Raw genomic sequence first — 14,544 nt, 5'->3', positions numbered from 1 at the left:
CAATTTATATATGAAATCCAAACAGAACCGGTTGTTTATTAAAGTAACAACGTGAATGAGTTTAAATAACGTAACTCATGTCACTTTCGCTTCCACACTCTCATTGTCTAGAACAGCGATTGGATAACGTACAAATATCATCTGTACTGACTTATATAAATGGTCTTGCATTTGTGAAAATAGCTTTAATTGCACTTGAAACTCAATTTTGTGTTATTGAAATTTAATTTTTTTAAAAGTGAAAGGCAAACATAACATTTGTTTATGTGGATGTGATTATTATGTAATTTTTGTTTAGTATAATATTAAAAACAGTTGTGATTTCTTCTGTAAATTTTATTCTTCTATTAAATATATATATATATATATATATATATATATATGGATATATTATTTGAGTCACTTGTCCATATTATATGAACCTATTTATCAAACCATAAGACCTTTCATTCGAAACTAAACAATAGACAATTCACGGTTTGCAAAATAACTAAGCACGAGAGTTCACAGTGAAATGTCGACAATAATATTGTAACAATAACCTAATTTCGTGTTTCGTATTTTGTACGTTTAACTTTTCATTATTTTGTTTCTTTATATATATACGTATATGTAAAATTATATAAAGAAAAATGGCTATGTATTATATATATTTTCATGAGTCATATAAGTCGTTGAAACGGACAAGTTATCATTAAAATCTAATAGTCTTAATAAAGAATACTAATTACTAAGAAATTTAAACCAAAGCTTTAGATAGATATTTGCTAAATTAATGACTCATGATATGATTTCACAGAAAGAAAATTTAAGATAAGATATAAGAGCGTTAAACGTAAACAAATATAATTATTTGAGTAAAAGTTAAATATTACTTGAATTCAAATTTATTGCAATAAAATTTAAATATCCTTCTTAAAGCAGAAATTCGATATGTATTTTTGCATAAGTTAAGTTATTTTCGTCTATCAGGGACATATAAGACATTAGTAGTATATATGTACCTAGTATAAATATACTACACGTAAAAGATAGAGGAATTCAATCCAACAAAAAAATGAGATTTGAGATTTAATAAACAACTGTTCATCACAAAGATGATAGAAGTCATACATTTTTAGTTTTCATATATAGTCTATCAAACATGGAATATTTATTGTTGTTGAAACAGAAATTATGAAAAGTGACTGAACATAAATATCTTCGAAAAACCTTTTACAGTCAGTATGAAGTCATCCGTGAGATTCGCTTGCGTACAATATTACGGAACGAAACTTTCGCGTCGGTATTCATCCAAGTGAAAGTTAAAAAGTGTAAGTATATTCATTGTACTTTTGTCACTGGCCAATCACAATCTTTATCGTAAATCTCGATCTCGGCATTCAAACGTAGGTTCACCCACGGATAAGTATTTGAAAAGGAAAGTTATGCATTGCGCAATTTCTTTACTATTTCGAACGGAGTGACACATTCTGTTATTTGTGTAACCCAGATTATAATCTGTATTAAAGAAATTAAAATAACTCAAGCAGCCATAATATGGTACAGATCGGATGCTTCTTAGTTGTGTGCGTAAACGTGAAAGTGTTTTTGGGGAGGTAATCAGTTGCCTATGCATCCGCGTCAAACATCGGATCCGTCACGATCGACTGTGGCTGCCATTTATTAATATTAAACGAAAATTCGTTATCCAACTGGCCTTGGGCTGCGTTCCTTTCAGTTCTACTTAATGATGACAGTTGCTTGAAACGTGCTGTTTGTAATGGCACCAACTCAATGACAGTAGTACAGCGGTCGGAGTGATTGTAGAGTTTCCTAGCACATACAAACGCATACCGACATGAAACGAAAGGCGATTAATCTGAAACCTGTTTTTGTCGTGTTTATATTACGTTCGTTATAAATTAGAAAAACGTGTAAACACTTTCGATCATTAAATACCAAATGAGTTTAAATGGAATGATTTTTTAAGTGAAGATGAGGTTTGGTAATAGTTATCGAAAGTGTGACTCGTAGAGTGAGGTTTGACGCAGCGTAGACGTCGAAAGTAAGACCGTGAAGTTGCGCAGGCGAGTTACGAAGTTTTTATTGTCGGCCGCGCGCGAAATCACTTGAAAGTTGTATTGTCCTTGGTTATTTCACTTCTTTATTTGTTGCGTTTCCGACACTCGAGCCGAAGTTCAGTCGCCGGTAACGCCAATTGTGGCGCTTTGAATGTGTTAGTGCCACTCTCATGTCCCCTTCACTACGTCCTATAGTACATAGATTTTGTCGATCGAGACTACTATGGTTTGTATGCTACTGGTCGTGATTATATTAATAAATCCTGTATGAGAGTCCTAAGCATAAAAACTTAATAACATATTTTCTTATAAATCTTACCGAGGTACAATATTGGTTGAGAGATTTTCTTCGCAGGTCCAATCCAGGGTGTCGGTGCGCGCAGGAGCGCGCGGTGTTTTCCCGGCGCTTGCGCCACTTCCGCTTGCGACACGCTTCCTGCGGGAGAGTGCGAGGCCGCGCGCGAGTTCCGCGCGACTTGCACAACGCTTATCGGCGACCCGGTTTTGACTTTCACCGCGTCAAACTTAAACTGAATCCAGGCTTGTCACTAGAGCACTGTAATCCGGGCACAGTCACAGGGTGTTCGCGGGAGAACGCGTGTGATGTCGGCGCGACGGCGCTGCGGGCCGCGGGCGCCGTGCGAGTGGCCTGCGCCGGCGCCGCCATCGGTTGCGCCACGCTGGAAAGTAAAAGTAAGCGGTGGGCGCGGGACGCGGGGCGCTGTGGCACATTTCTCCCACTTTCGCCGTAGTGATTCACGTTTCGTCAAGGTCTCTTCCCGCACTGTCCGCAACGTAACCTATCACTTTGCTTCACGTTTTATATCGGCTAACCAGATAAAACTTACAAAACATTGAAAGAATCGGAAAATTTCTGAAATGGAAACAACTCCAGAAAGGCTTGCATTTCATGTAAGATATAATGTGTAAAAGTGTCAAGTTACTTTATAGTTCAGCAATGAGATGTCAAGTCAATTAGCCATGGGACCACAATAGGTCATAAACCTGCACTAATGCGTACATTCATTACTCCTCCACCATGCCTAGAAGTGGTACGCCACAATAGTTCAGGGTCAGAAATAACATTGTAACTGACATCTTATACATCATATAATAAAATACGACAAACAACAGCATGTTACCTCAATAAAAATTCTTTGTAAGAATGAAATAAGAGAAATTTGTCTGCACGATGATAAAAGCATAACTTTTTAGTGAATTAGTAGCGAAACTCATATTCTCGTAATGTTTTTTATTGAAAGTTATAAAATAGTAGCATTACTTAACCACCACCACATTTGAGCACTGGTAACTCTCACTATGTATTTAATAACATATCAAAGTTGATTGATGCTGCATTTACGTCAGAATGTACGCAAAATGTTTTAAGGGACCTATAAAAGAAAGTGTATTTTCTCTGAGGTCTATGTGTATTAGTTTTATTATGAATGCGTCATATAACCCAGTTATTTAGATACAATAGTACCTCTGTTAGTTTGTTATCGGGAACTTCAATGGGAACGGATGGGGATGCATGTAGCAATATTTATCTAAATTGACTATTGTAACGAAATTCTGTAATGAATTAAAAGTAATTTAATAATTATAATAAATAGTGTCCCAAAATAGAAGCAGTTTGACAATTGAATTAAAATTAATGAAAACAACTTTACAATTTTTTATTATTAAAGCATTGAATAAATAATAGCTATGTAAGAAATAGCTTAAATCATATTATAAAGTGAAAGTGACGTTAATAGGGTTATTGTATTCAAAAAACGTGATGTATTATTGCTTTGTGAAAATCTCATATCATTTGAGTGATGTATGTAAAGGTTACATTGCAATTATGCTTTCAATATATTTGGAATAGATCTGTCTCCATTACAATGTAATATAAATTTAATTGGCTATAGAACGCAAGAGCCCTTTTATAGATAGTGAATCATGACAATGACGTTTGACATCACGAATGTCACAGTATTTAATAGAACCGGTCAAAGGCGAAGCTGACACAGTACATACACACCCACCTAGGTACTATACCCAGTAATTACGCTAAATAATTATAGTTTTCTCATATCTCATGGTACATTTCAAATTATATAGTGATTGCATCTTAGTATAACTCCTCGAAACGCTATACATTGTCTGATAATTTTAACAAATATTATCTTTTAACATAATTCTTATTTAAATTACTTTTTATATTTTATGTATTTAATATGTTTGAAATAGTTTAAGCGATTACAAATTGTAAATATGTGTAACGGTTTGTTAATGTTTTATAAGTGAAAGTTGGAATTGTCGATTACAAACTCCGCTACAGTAAGTTCTTAGTTGGATGAAAGAAAAGATAAGGTTCATGAAACCTTTATAATTTCTTTATCATCATGTTACAACATTGATATTAGTGAGAAACAAATGAATAACGCTAGCCACAGTTAAATAAATTATATTTTTATGATCTAAAATGAATCCGAAAAATCTTATTATTGGGAACGTAGACTATTTTACTAATCAATAATTTGCTATAGAACTTTTAATTAATAGTTACTATCATTTTATCTATAGATCTGATCTGAGGATGACAAAATACATTTGCAAGCGGCGACATTGAAAGTTGGCATTACATTACGTAATCCTAGACACATCAGGCGTATGTATTGAATATCAGACCGGGTCGCACGTGGCTAACAATGCACACAATGCTATTATGTACCCCTTACACGTAATTATAACGTTCAAGCAATTTTAATCTATATTACATCGCGATAAGGTCATATTTTTAAACTTGAATTTGCATCCTTCGTTGGCTATTGTACAGTATGTGATAGAATATTTTATATCACAAACGATCAGTCTTATCACTGAGTGCAATGGCCTTGAGAATGTCACCTTAAATGGGGTTGTACAGAAGTTTAGATTTTAGAAGCGAAAATGCGTGTGACTGTAATGTGTGAATAATATAGGTATTCAACTTTTTCCTTCATTTCCTTTGTATTAGAAGACGAAGTTGCTGGTGAACTTTTCCTTTTTCCATATAAATAGGAATAATTTTTATTGCGGATCCATTTATTAGTGTCAGATTCGAAAAAGTTTTTCCTTGTGTACGTTTTTTTTTTTTTGTAACCCACGATTTACACCTCCGCCGAATATCTTTGAAAATATCTTAAACTTTTTGCTGTGTAGGTTGAGATTAAATACAGATGTTATAAGACATAAGAAATTAAGTAACCTTTTGTTGAATGGTAAGGTTCAATTTAGACGTTATTTATATACGAACTGTGATTGGTTCACATTAAATTGTATGTAGAATTTTCCTTTATATTTTTCTATGGATCCGTCTTCATTTAATCTAAACTGAGCCTGTCGTTTCAGTGTTTGTGGTTAATTAATAATTCATATACAGGCCCTTAAAAGGAGAGACTGACACGCTAAAGTTAGTTTAATGTTTGTTACAATGAGAAATGGTAGCTCAAAATTTACTTACTAAGGTTGGATCAAATAAAGAACGATAATATACCCGAAGTGTGAATTGGGTTTGGAAAACAAGAGAAGAAATAATCTAAACATAATTCTTTTTAGTTTCTGCACTTATCTATAAACATTTTGTTTAAAATAAAATGAATTGTAATCAATAAATTATTAAAAATAGAAATAATTTCGGGTGAATAGATCGTTGTAAATATGATAGTTGTAATCAAATGTTACACTGATAACCTTCCATAAACTTGTTATCGCTCACATTAATACTCTCTTTCTAATGTAGGTTACCTAAATTGTTCATAATCGGATTTAATACATTGACACTATTCATTGAGTAATTAAATTTGATAAACATTTGTAAATTTAAGATAAATTATTGTTATTTGATTTTTCGTTTATTTAATTTTTAGTGTAGGAATCAATAGAATAAAAAATAAAAAAATCACTTAACAAATTTGAAATTAATTTATACTTTAATTAGTTTGAATTATATTTATACATAGTTTGTTTTGATGAACTTAGTTGATGCAATAACTGTCGAAATTTCTGAGCATTTGGGTTTTAAACATTCATAAGTACTAGATAAAATGATGTAAAGATTGTTGTTCTGGAAATCTCTTTACACCATCATGTAGGTAAATAAAATAACATGAAACTTCAATTCAAGTTTTTCATATCAAATAGATAAAATACCGAAATTTCAAACGAGTATTGAAGTAATCGATGAACCACTCAAGAGATAATACAGAGAAAACTGTGCCACAACCTTCGTTATTACGTTATTAAAGATAACCCCGTGTTATATCGAACTGTTTGATTTGAGATTTGGATGTTGTGCAATCGGAGAACATTGAAAAAGACGAGTTTAGACCACTCTTTAAATTATTCATCAATATTTATTGTAAATCATATCGAGACCTTCACCGTTCTCTTTAACAACAAATTACAGGAAGGGCATGGTAGTTGTTCCGTTAAATTTTATATATGTAAACGGTAGTGATGTTTTGCTCGGCTTGACTAAGAGCTAAAGATAAAATTCAAATAGACGCTTAAAAGTCATTTTAAATAAAAAAAAATATCAATAGTTATTTGAATACATAAATAAAACTGTATTCTCGTTTTCATTTAACAGAGCTACAAAACTAAATTCCGTGATAGATAGAATCACTTAAATCAATACAAGCGAGGTAAGTGTAGGTAATCTGATATAATTTAATGTGTAATATTCGTGAAAATCTTATAAAACGTTAAACAACTTTAATTCTAGAGTCTAGTCAAGTGCTAAGTGGTTTAAACAGTGAAGCGAAACCAGCCTCAATTAATAATTGACATAATATAAAAATAATAAGTCAAGGTAGCTGTGCATTTGCTGAAAATATTGAATAATATATCTGTCTTTAAATTTCGCTGATTTCGGAGTCGTATTTTTATGTTTTATGCCGTGTCCAATAAAAATTTTTTTGCAATCGAGATCTCTCTTTTCGAATAACCAGGATATAAATTATCCAACAAAAAATTTCACTGAAATTCAACTAACTTAATATACGTTCGCTTTTATACGTTGTGATTTTGAAATGGCCTTCGAATATCAATAACAATTTTTCTATGAATTATTGAGCGAATATTTTTATTTTGAAACTGTTTTTTCTTTTTTTTAATATAAAGAATATATTTCTTTATATTAAAAAAAAAAAAACTATTAGAATATATTTGTTTTATACAAAAAACTTTAACTGTATGTTTAGATTTAATTTGTTAAAAATTAAATTTAAGCGGCGTTTTGTTTACATGGCGTTAATTGGCTTCGATATACTTATTTACTATTACTTATTTCAAGCAATCGCCCTTGAGGTTAGTGATTAATAGCGTTATATTGTTGCTTAGTAATTTACAGCGTAGTTTTCCTATTTCATGGACATTAAGTTTCTTATTTGTGTTAAAATTAAAGAGTATAAAAATACACCCCGTATAAAGACATTCTATACATCCCGTAGAATTGATTTTTGCAACGTGACTACATTATTCTAAATAGAAAAACGTGTTGTATTTACGCAAGTTTTTTATATAAAGTTTTTTTTTTTGATACGGCCGAGGAATCTAAATTTGGCGTCACTTGATGTCTTGATATGTTGATTCTCATTACGTCTCATTTATACTATTATATATCTTAAATTGCAAACAGATGTAATATGAGGTGACCTGTAAAATATGGTGTAGATGTTCACAGTAAATGTATAAAATATAATGAGAAATATATGAGAAATATTTAATATAAAAGATCTACCTCTCGTATTGTTTTCAACATTCACGTGTATAAAGAAATAGCTACACAAAAATATGTTTAAGCATTTAAATAAAGGTATCACGTTTGTGGATATTTTAGCTTATTCAGAAAAAAGCGGTTACTACATAGAGTCAAATATTATATCAAATAATAGCAAAACATGTATTGCAATTATTTTTCTCTTCACTCTAGTATGTATATACAGGATATTAGTTATATATTATGGAAAAATAATCTGACCTTCGACTTGACTATGCTCACTTTTCATAACATTAACTATACTTTTTATAAATAATTTAAGCTAAAATAATAATTAATTAAAGTCATTAATTTTGGGTATTTTACATAATAATGTTTCGTATAAAATATTTTCCTTATAAGTCACATATTTATCATAATACTTTAGTGCTATTGATTAAGAAGCGGTATTTGGATTTTTATAATGTTTTTAAATCATAATTAACAGCAAAATTATATATTTTAATTAAAAGTGTTTTATCAAAATATATGTTAATTAAAAATATGCAAAGAAAGTTATGAATATATTATTAATTAAAAAATGATGTCTATATTCTGTAACACAGAAATAAAAATGGAAATAAAAGGGGTATTTTTTACAAATAATAACATTATTATACTTATCAACATATAGCGTTGTCAATGCTCAATAGAACGTGCAACTGATTAAGACAATATTTTTTTATAACAAAGTCCTAAAAACGTGCAGTATCTTGTTTTGAAACGTAAGTGCTAAATATTAAACTGTTTTTTGTGTTGATTCTGTTACGGTAGTAAGCTCATCTGGTTTCTGTTGTAAAATATTGTAAAATAATAATAGAGGTCATTTATTATTTTGATTTTGAAATCGTGAAAAATAGTTATTCCCTAAATGATAAATACCGAATAATTACCAAGTTAAAACTTCACGACCGATTATAGATTATTTATATAATAAGTATGACAACTTACATATTTAAATTTCTATTAAAAAAACCCAAAAAAATTTCAACCAAAATGAACCGTTCTTTCTACCAGACTATATTACTTCATAAATACTAAATAAATAATAACTTTTCATTTTAAGATTTTCTTATAATTTCTTCTAAATCAATTAGATATAATTGTATTAGGTTAGTATTATTAATTTCATACAAGTAACGCAGCCAGGACGAAAGACTGATTTTAAAATATATATATAATAGATAGTATCTGTTTAAAACATAGGCAAATATAATATGTGATTATGAGAACACGATTCATCTGTTGTAAATATTGTTTTGGGACCGATTAAGAGAAAAGGTCATAAAATGTCAGTCATTTAGAAACTTTTTATTCACCATCTTCAGCATATTAATAATTATATAAGAAACTGTCCTTTGGAACATTGATTAGTCACATGGAGATCATGATGCAGAAGAAAATAAAGCTAATTGAGATCGGCCAATTCACGAGGTACATACATATGTGTCTAACGAGGCGAAACCAAGGTCGAAGCTGATCTCACCAGCGATTTTTTTTTTATTCAACTATTACACCGCTACGTACGGAAGTCTTCATGCCTTATATCTGCCTTAACAAAACGTAAGACATCCGAAATGTATGGACTGATGCTACAGAGCTATACATAACTATACAATCTATAGTACTTTTGAATATTTCATGTTGAGATATTAAGTTTTTTGTGTGTGTTTTTGTTGTTGAGTATAATTTTTTTGGTGGTTCCATTTTCTCGGCGCCATTTTTTTTTTTACAAAGGCCATTTAAGGACGCTCATGTCTTTGTTATTCCAAAGAATTTATGTACGAATATGTTTTCCGTTCGTTTTCTTTTACGCATTTATAAATATAGATAATAGATATAAAAATAAATTTTATATCCGTATTAAATAAACAGTTTGTTTTGAAACTTTTTATATAAATTTTTTTTATCGATGAAATCTCTATCATATCATAACACTTCTGTACTGCGATGTCTGATACCGGATAACAATATTTTTTTATTCATGGTTTCATAACTTAAAATACATAGATTTACTAAGATTTTAAAGTGCGTTTATAAATTTTCCGACATTGATTTTTTCTAAGCCTTTATTATATTTTTTTTTAAACATATAACTTTATATAATACTAAAAACAAAACAATGTAGAAATTATTTATTAACATAATAAATAATAATTAAATATAAAAATTGAGGCGAAATACACATACAAATCGCAAAAACAATTTAAGTCCAATTATCCAATAAAATTAAAAGTAACACATTCTTATCACGAACATTCCTATTAAGTTTTTCTTTATCATCAGAAGCGTATAAGATAGTAAACAACTTTCACATTTTATTGTCTTTATCTTATCAGCATAACGTAGTAAATAGCGTAGTACGTTACAAATAAAAGGTTTTACGTACTGTAGTATTTCAGTAACAGTAACGACATTCATGAGTTATTTATACAAACTAATTACTTCCATTATAATCATATCACTATACATTCTAACACTTAAAGAATCCCAAGCAAATGTTTTCACGTATAAAAACATATTCGTTGTAATGTTTCGGAGCAAATAAATTTACAGGCAGTGTATTTTGTTGCTAGATAAATTTAAGAAAAAATATATATATATGCATAGGTAATCAGATCTAAGATTTTCGCGAGTTTTATTCATTTAAATGAAACTAATATTTTTCGGATAAACTATACTACGCGTGATTGCTGATTTGTTGAAAAGTTAACGCAACGTCGGGAGCACGTAGTTTTTTTACAAAAATAAATCACGCGTAGTTTATCCTAAAAATATTAGTTTCATTTATATGCATAGGTGTTTATAAAATTAATAAATCTGTATGTAAAAGTTAAATATTCGGTGATTTTTTTTTTCATACGCCTTCCTTTAACTTGAATCTCGTAACATTTTAGGTAATTACTTATACTAAGTACCATTTTACGGTTATATCGTAAAGGTATTGTGGACAACCTAATATATGATAGTCTATTCCGATCGTCACAATCAGTTTATAGCTGTGAAATGGTTCTCATGCTTTAGTGACCTACATAAAAGAGCTCTACTCTAATTACTCTGTCCCTATTAAAATGACGTCACTCGATGCGATAGATTGTTTGTAAAAATATGTTTATAAATAAAATTATAGTACAGATAGCCAATTAAAAGGTTCATGGTTGTTGTTTTATGGAAATACTCTTTATACCCAATAGCGATCTTTTCTGAGATTAATAATCTGATAAAATTATTATTTATTCCAATACTAGCTCTTAATTCCGACAGTCAACGACGAATTTTCAACAATTAAATAAAATAGCAAACAATACGTCATAATCAGTTCGGGAGTTTCGGAGATGGCTGTAACAAACCGTACAGTAAATGCTTTGATATATTAGGATAGAACATTTCAAATGTATTAAATGTATTTGTATATTAGTATAGTGGCAGGCTTACGTCAACAGGAATATGTATCTTGTTGTTATCGCGCTTGCAATGAATTCAACACTATAGTGTTTTCCCAATGCCATGGCAAAATGCTGAGAGAATGTTCAGAAAGTTGCTCAACCTTGTTACGTTACTTCAAGCAATACAGTTTCCTACAGGTTTCTAAAATACATAAGAATAAATTATATTATATCTATATTTTGAGTAAATACAATATTATTACATTTAATGTTTTTATATCATAAATGAGTTATATTTTAACAAACAAATTATTTTTACAATTTAATTATCATCTCGATTAACCGAAACATGTCATAGTTGTTTTTACTCAAACACAAGGATATATATACTTATTGAAATCATTTCAATACTTTTAATTAACAGGAAATTTAATATAATAAGGCATTAAATGTCGTAATCAATTTATTTCATTGTTTGTTAATTATGAAATGTATTATTATTTCGTTGTTGGTTACGTTTGATGATAATGTTAGGGAAAATATGAACATACAAAATATAATAGTGAATTTGAATTGTAAAATTTATACAACGTTTAAATATTACAATAGAATATATGTGAAATGTGATTAATTATCTATTTTGTTCTGCTATCGCTATAGCGTAGTCCCGACCGCTCGATTGTTTATTGCTACAGACCGTTGAATATTTATTTTGTTAGGTCGAGTTTTATCGCACGCTCTCTGTGGGAACAAGACGTAGAACTCGGATGTAAGCTGTAAACAATATTGCTTATTAACATAACAATAATATATTATATGTGGTCAAACATTATGCTGTTTCCTGAAACAGTGATTGGTATCATGAACACTTGACTGGATCGTTTGTTTCTTACTTATCTGTACATGCGATGATATATTGTAAGGTAATTCTATATAACTTTCTCAATTTTCACTCATAAAATATAAAATGAAAGCGATAATCTTTCAAACTATGAAGTTTCACTCATTTAACGCTTGTCGATTATCATCTGTGAAGAGGCGGTACTGAAATTTGAATTATTCACCTTATTATAACAAAAGTATGTAATGAAGGAAACTAGTGAAACCTTGAAGTGTGGTGGCCACATGTCTCCAAATTACATCGACCTTGTCAGTTTGTGGGAACCGAGAAATCATTGTCTACGCTATAGAGGTCACGGAATTAAGCCATATTAATAAATTTTGGAGGGAAAATTTTCTATAATATTTTTGTAGGTGAAAAAGGTAAAAAAATATTTACCTGTCTTTGCATATCTCAATCACTTTTCATTTGGATAAGACGGATACGAATTTAGATAAATATGGTTAAACTGTAATGATCCTATAATTAGAACAGAATATTTGTCACTTTATATGTTCCAAATTAAGATAAATTTAATAATCTTATCGACAGCATAAATAGTGGCGCTGCTAGTAAATTGGACCAAGAATTTCTACCATTTCCACAAGACGCACTTCAAGATCGTAAATGCGCACATATTTCATCCATATAAGTTTAACATGGCGATGTCGGCGAAAATAACAGCCACTTTTAAATTATAGCTTTAATAATTTCGTTGAAATGTTTCAAGATCAAATAGGATACATAAATAACCTATTTTAGGCATCATTCATTTAGTACTGGCTAATTACGTAATGAGGAGATCTCGAACACATTTGAAATTCGTGAGAATTCAACCAAGCTTTGCCACACTCGTATATTAATAGTAAAAAAATAATTCTCGTCTTTATTTTAAGTACTTTAGAGTTACAAATACAATGATTCCATTTATATAAATAGAGAATTGACATGTGTCTGTTTTTTTTTTTGTGTCTATGTAACGCAAAGATGAAAACTGAGTCACTTCCCGTGCATCACTCAGTGTTGAGTGTCACCTTCTATATTACGTCATTTCGACATAGTTTGAAAATACTGTTGACAGAGATAAAATGAAACTTCATTGTAAGAATTAATAAATAAGGTTATTCATTTCCCCAAAAATTCTCTAAAAATGGCAGAGGGGTTAACAGGGGTAACTTTTTTTATGATTTTTCTCTTTTGTCGAAAATATTTTGAACCTGTAGACGCCTGTAATAATGAATTTCAATGAGTGATTTTTTTATAATCAAATATTTCAGCTTCGTGCTTTAACTACTAGTACTAACTTAGCGTTCTTTTATAAACAAAGTTTGTCTTACGCAATATTATTATATATTGCGTCATGTTAGAAAGGATTTTCCTTATAAAGTAGTTTTTTAAAGCATATTACAAATAACTGTCACCGAATTCAATAGTTCACCAACGGCCTCTGGAGCTTTCGCTATGTCATTAATTAAGTTATTGATAAAATTATCACTTCGTTATATGTATGTAATATAAAAATATTATTGTCTATTAATTTTCCGTCGTATGTTTAATGTGTGTCACAAGTGTTGAGATACTCTGGCTATTGTCGTTTTAAAAAAAATGCATAGAAAAACTGGTGAACCTGTACATCAGTTAATTGTAAAATAAAATATTGTCAGATCGTAATGATATCCAGATCGAAATAGAGTTTTTTTTTGAATATTTTTTTGAATGTAATTTTTTTTTAATATTTCATATATAACACACGTTATAAATTATTTTAATGCATATTACAATGGAATTTTTATGAAATTTTATGATGTTTACCCATAGAGATTCTTATGTCCGTTTTGGGCATCAGATTCAACTCGCAAAATATTTATTCACATGTATTGAAAGGAAACAACACTTAAAGATAAAAAAAACTGATTAAAAATACATAAAGACTTTAATACTAATTTGTAAATAACGCTTAGTATTCTATTATTTTTATTATTACAGTGCCAATGTCGAGGATTGTAAAACTGTATCCGAGTTAATTATTAGATCACAAGTAACAAATGGACTAAGTGACGTATATTGATTACTATTTATTAGAAGGGTTATTTCTTAATCGAATTAATTGGAATTCATAATGATGATTCGATATAACCAACGAAAACACAATCTCAGTTTCATAAGTAAATTGTTTTTTTATTTTTTTTTTACATATGGCCAATCAAATATTCATAAATATAAAGATTAATATGAAAATAACTCCGTGACTTTACTCCGCTTAGCATTTTGCATAGCATGATTTATAATAAGTCAGGATAAATACATACTCGGATGTGTATATGTAATGCCGATATTAAATACAATGGATTCCTTAAAAAGCTATAAATGTTATATAACATAACGATTTTTTTAATATTTTCTTTTGAATGAGATTATTTTATA

Source organism: Danaus plexippus, chromosome 6 (genome assembly GCF_018135715.1).
Source record: "Danaus plexippus chromosome 6, MEX_DaPlex, whole genome shotgun sequence".
Taxonomy (NCBI): Eukaryota; Metazoa; Arthropoda; class Insecta; order Lepidoptera; family Nymphalidae; genus Danaus; species Danaus plexippus.
This window is presented reverse-complemented; position numbering follows the sequence as displayed.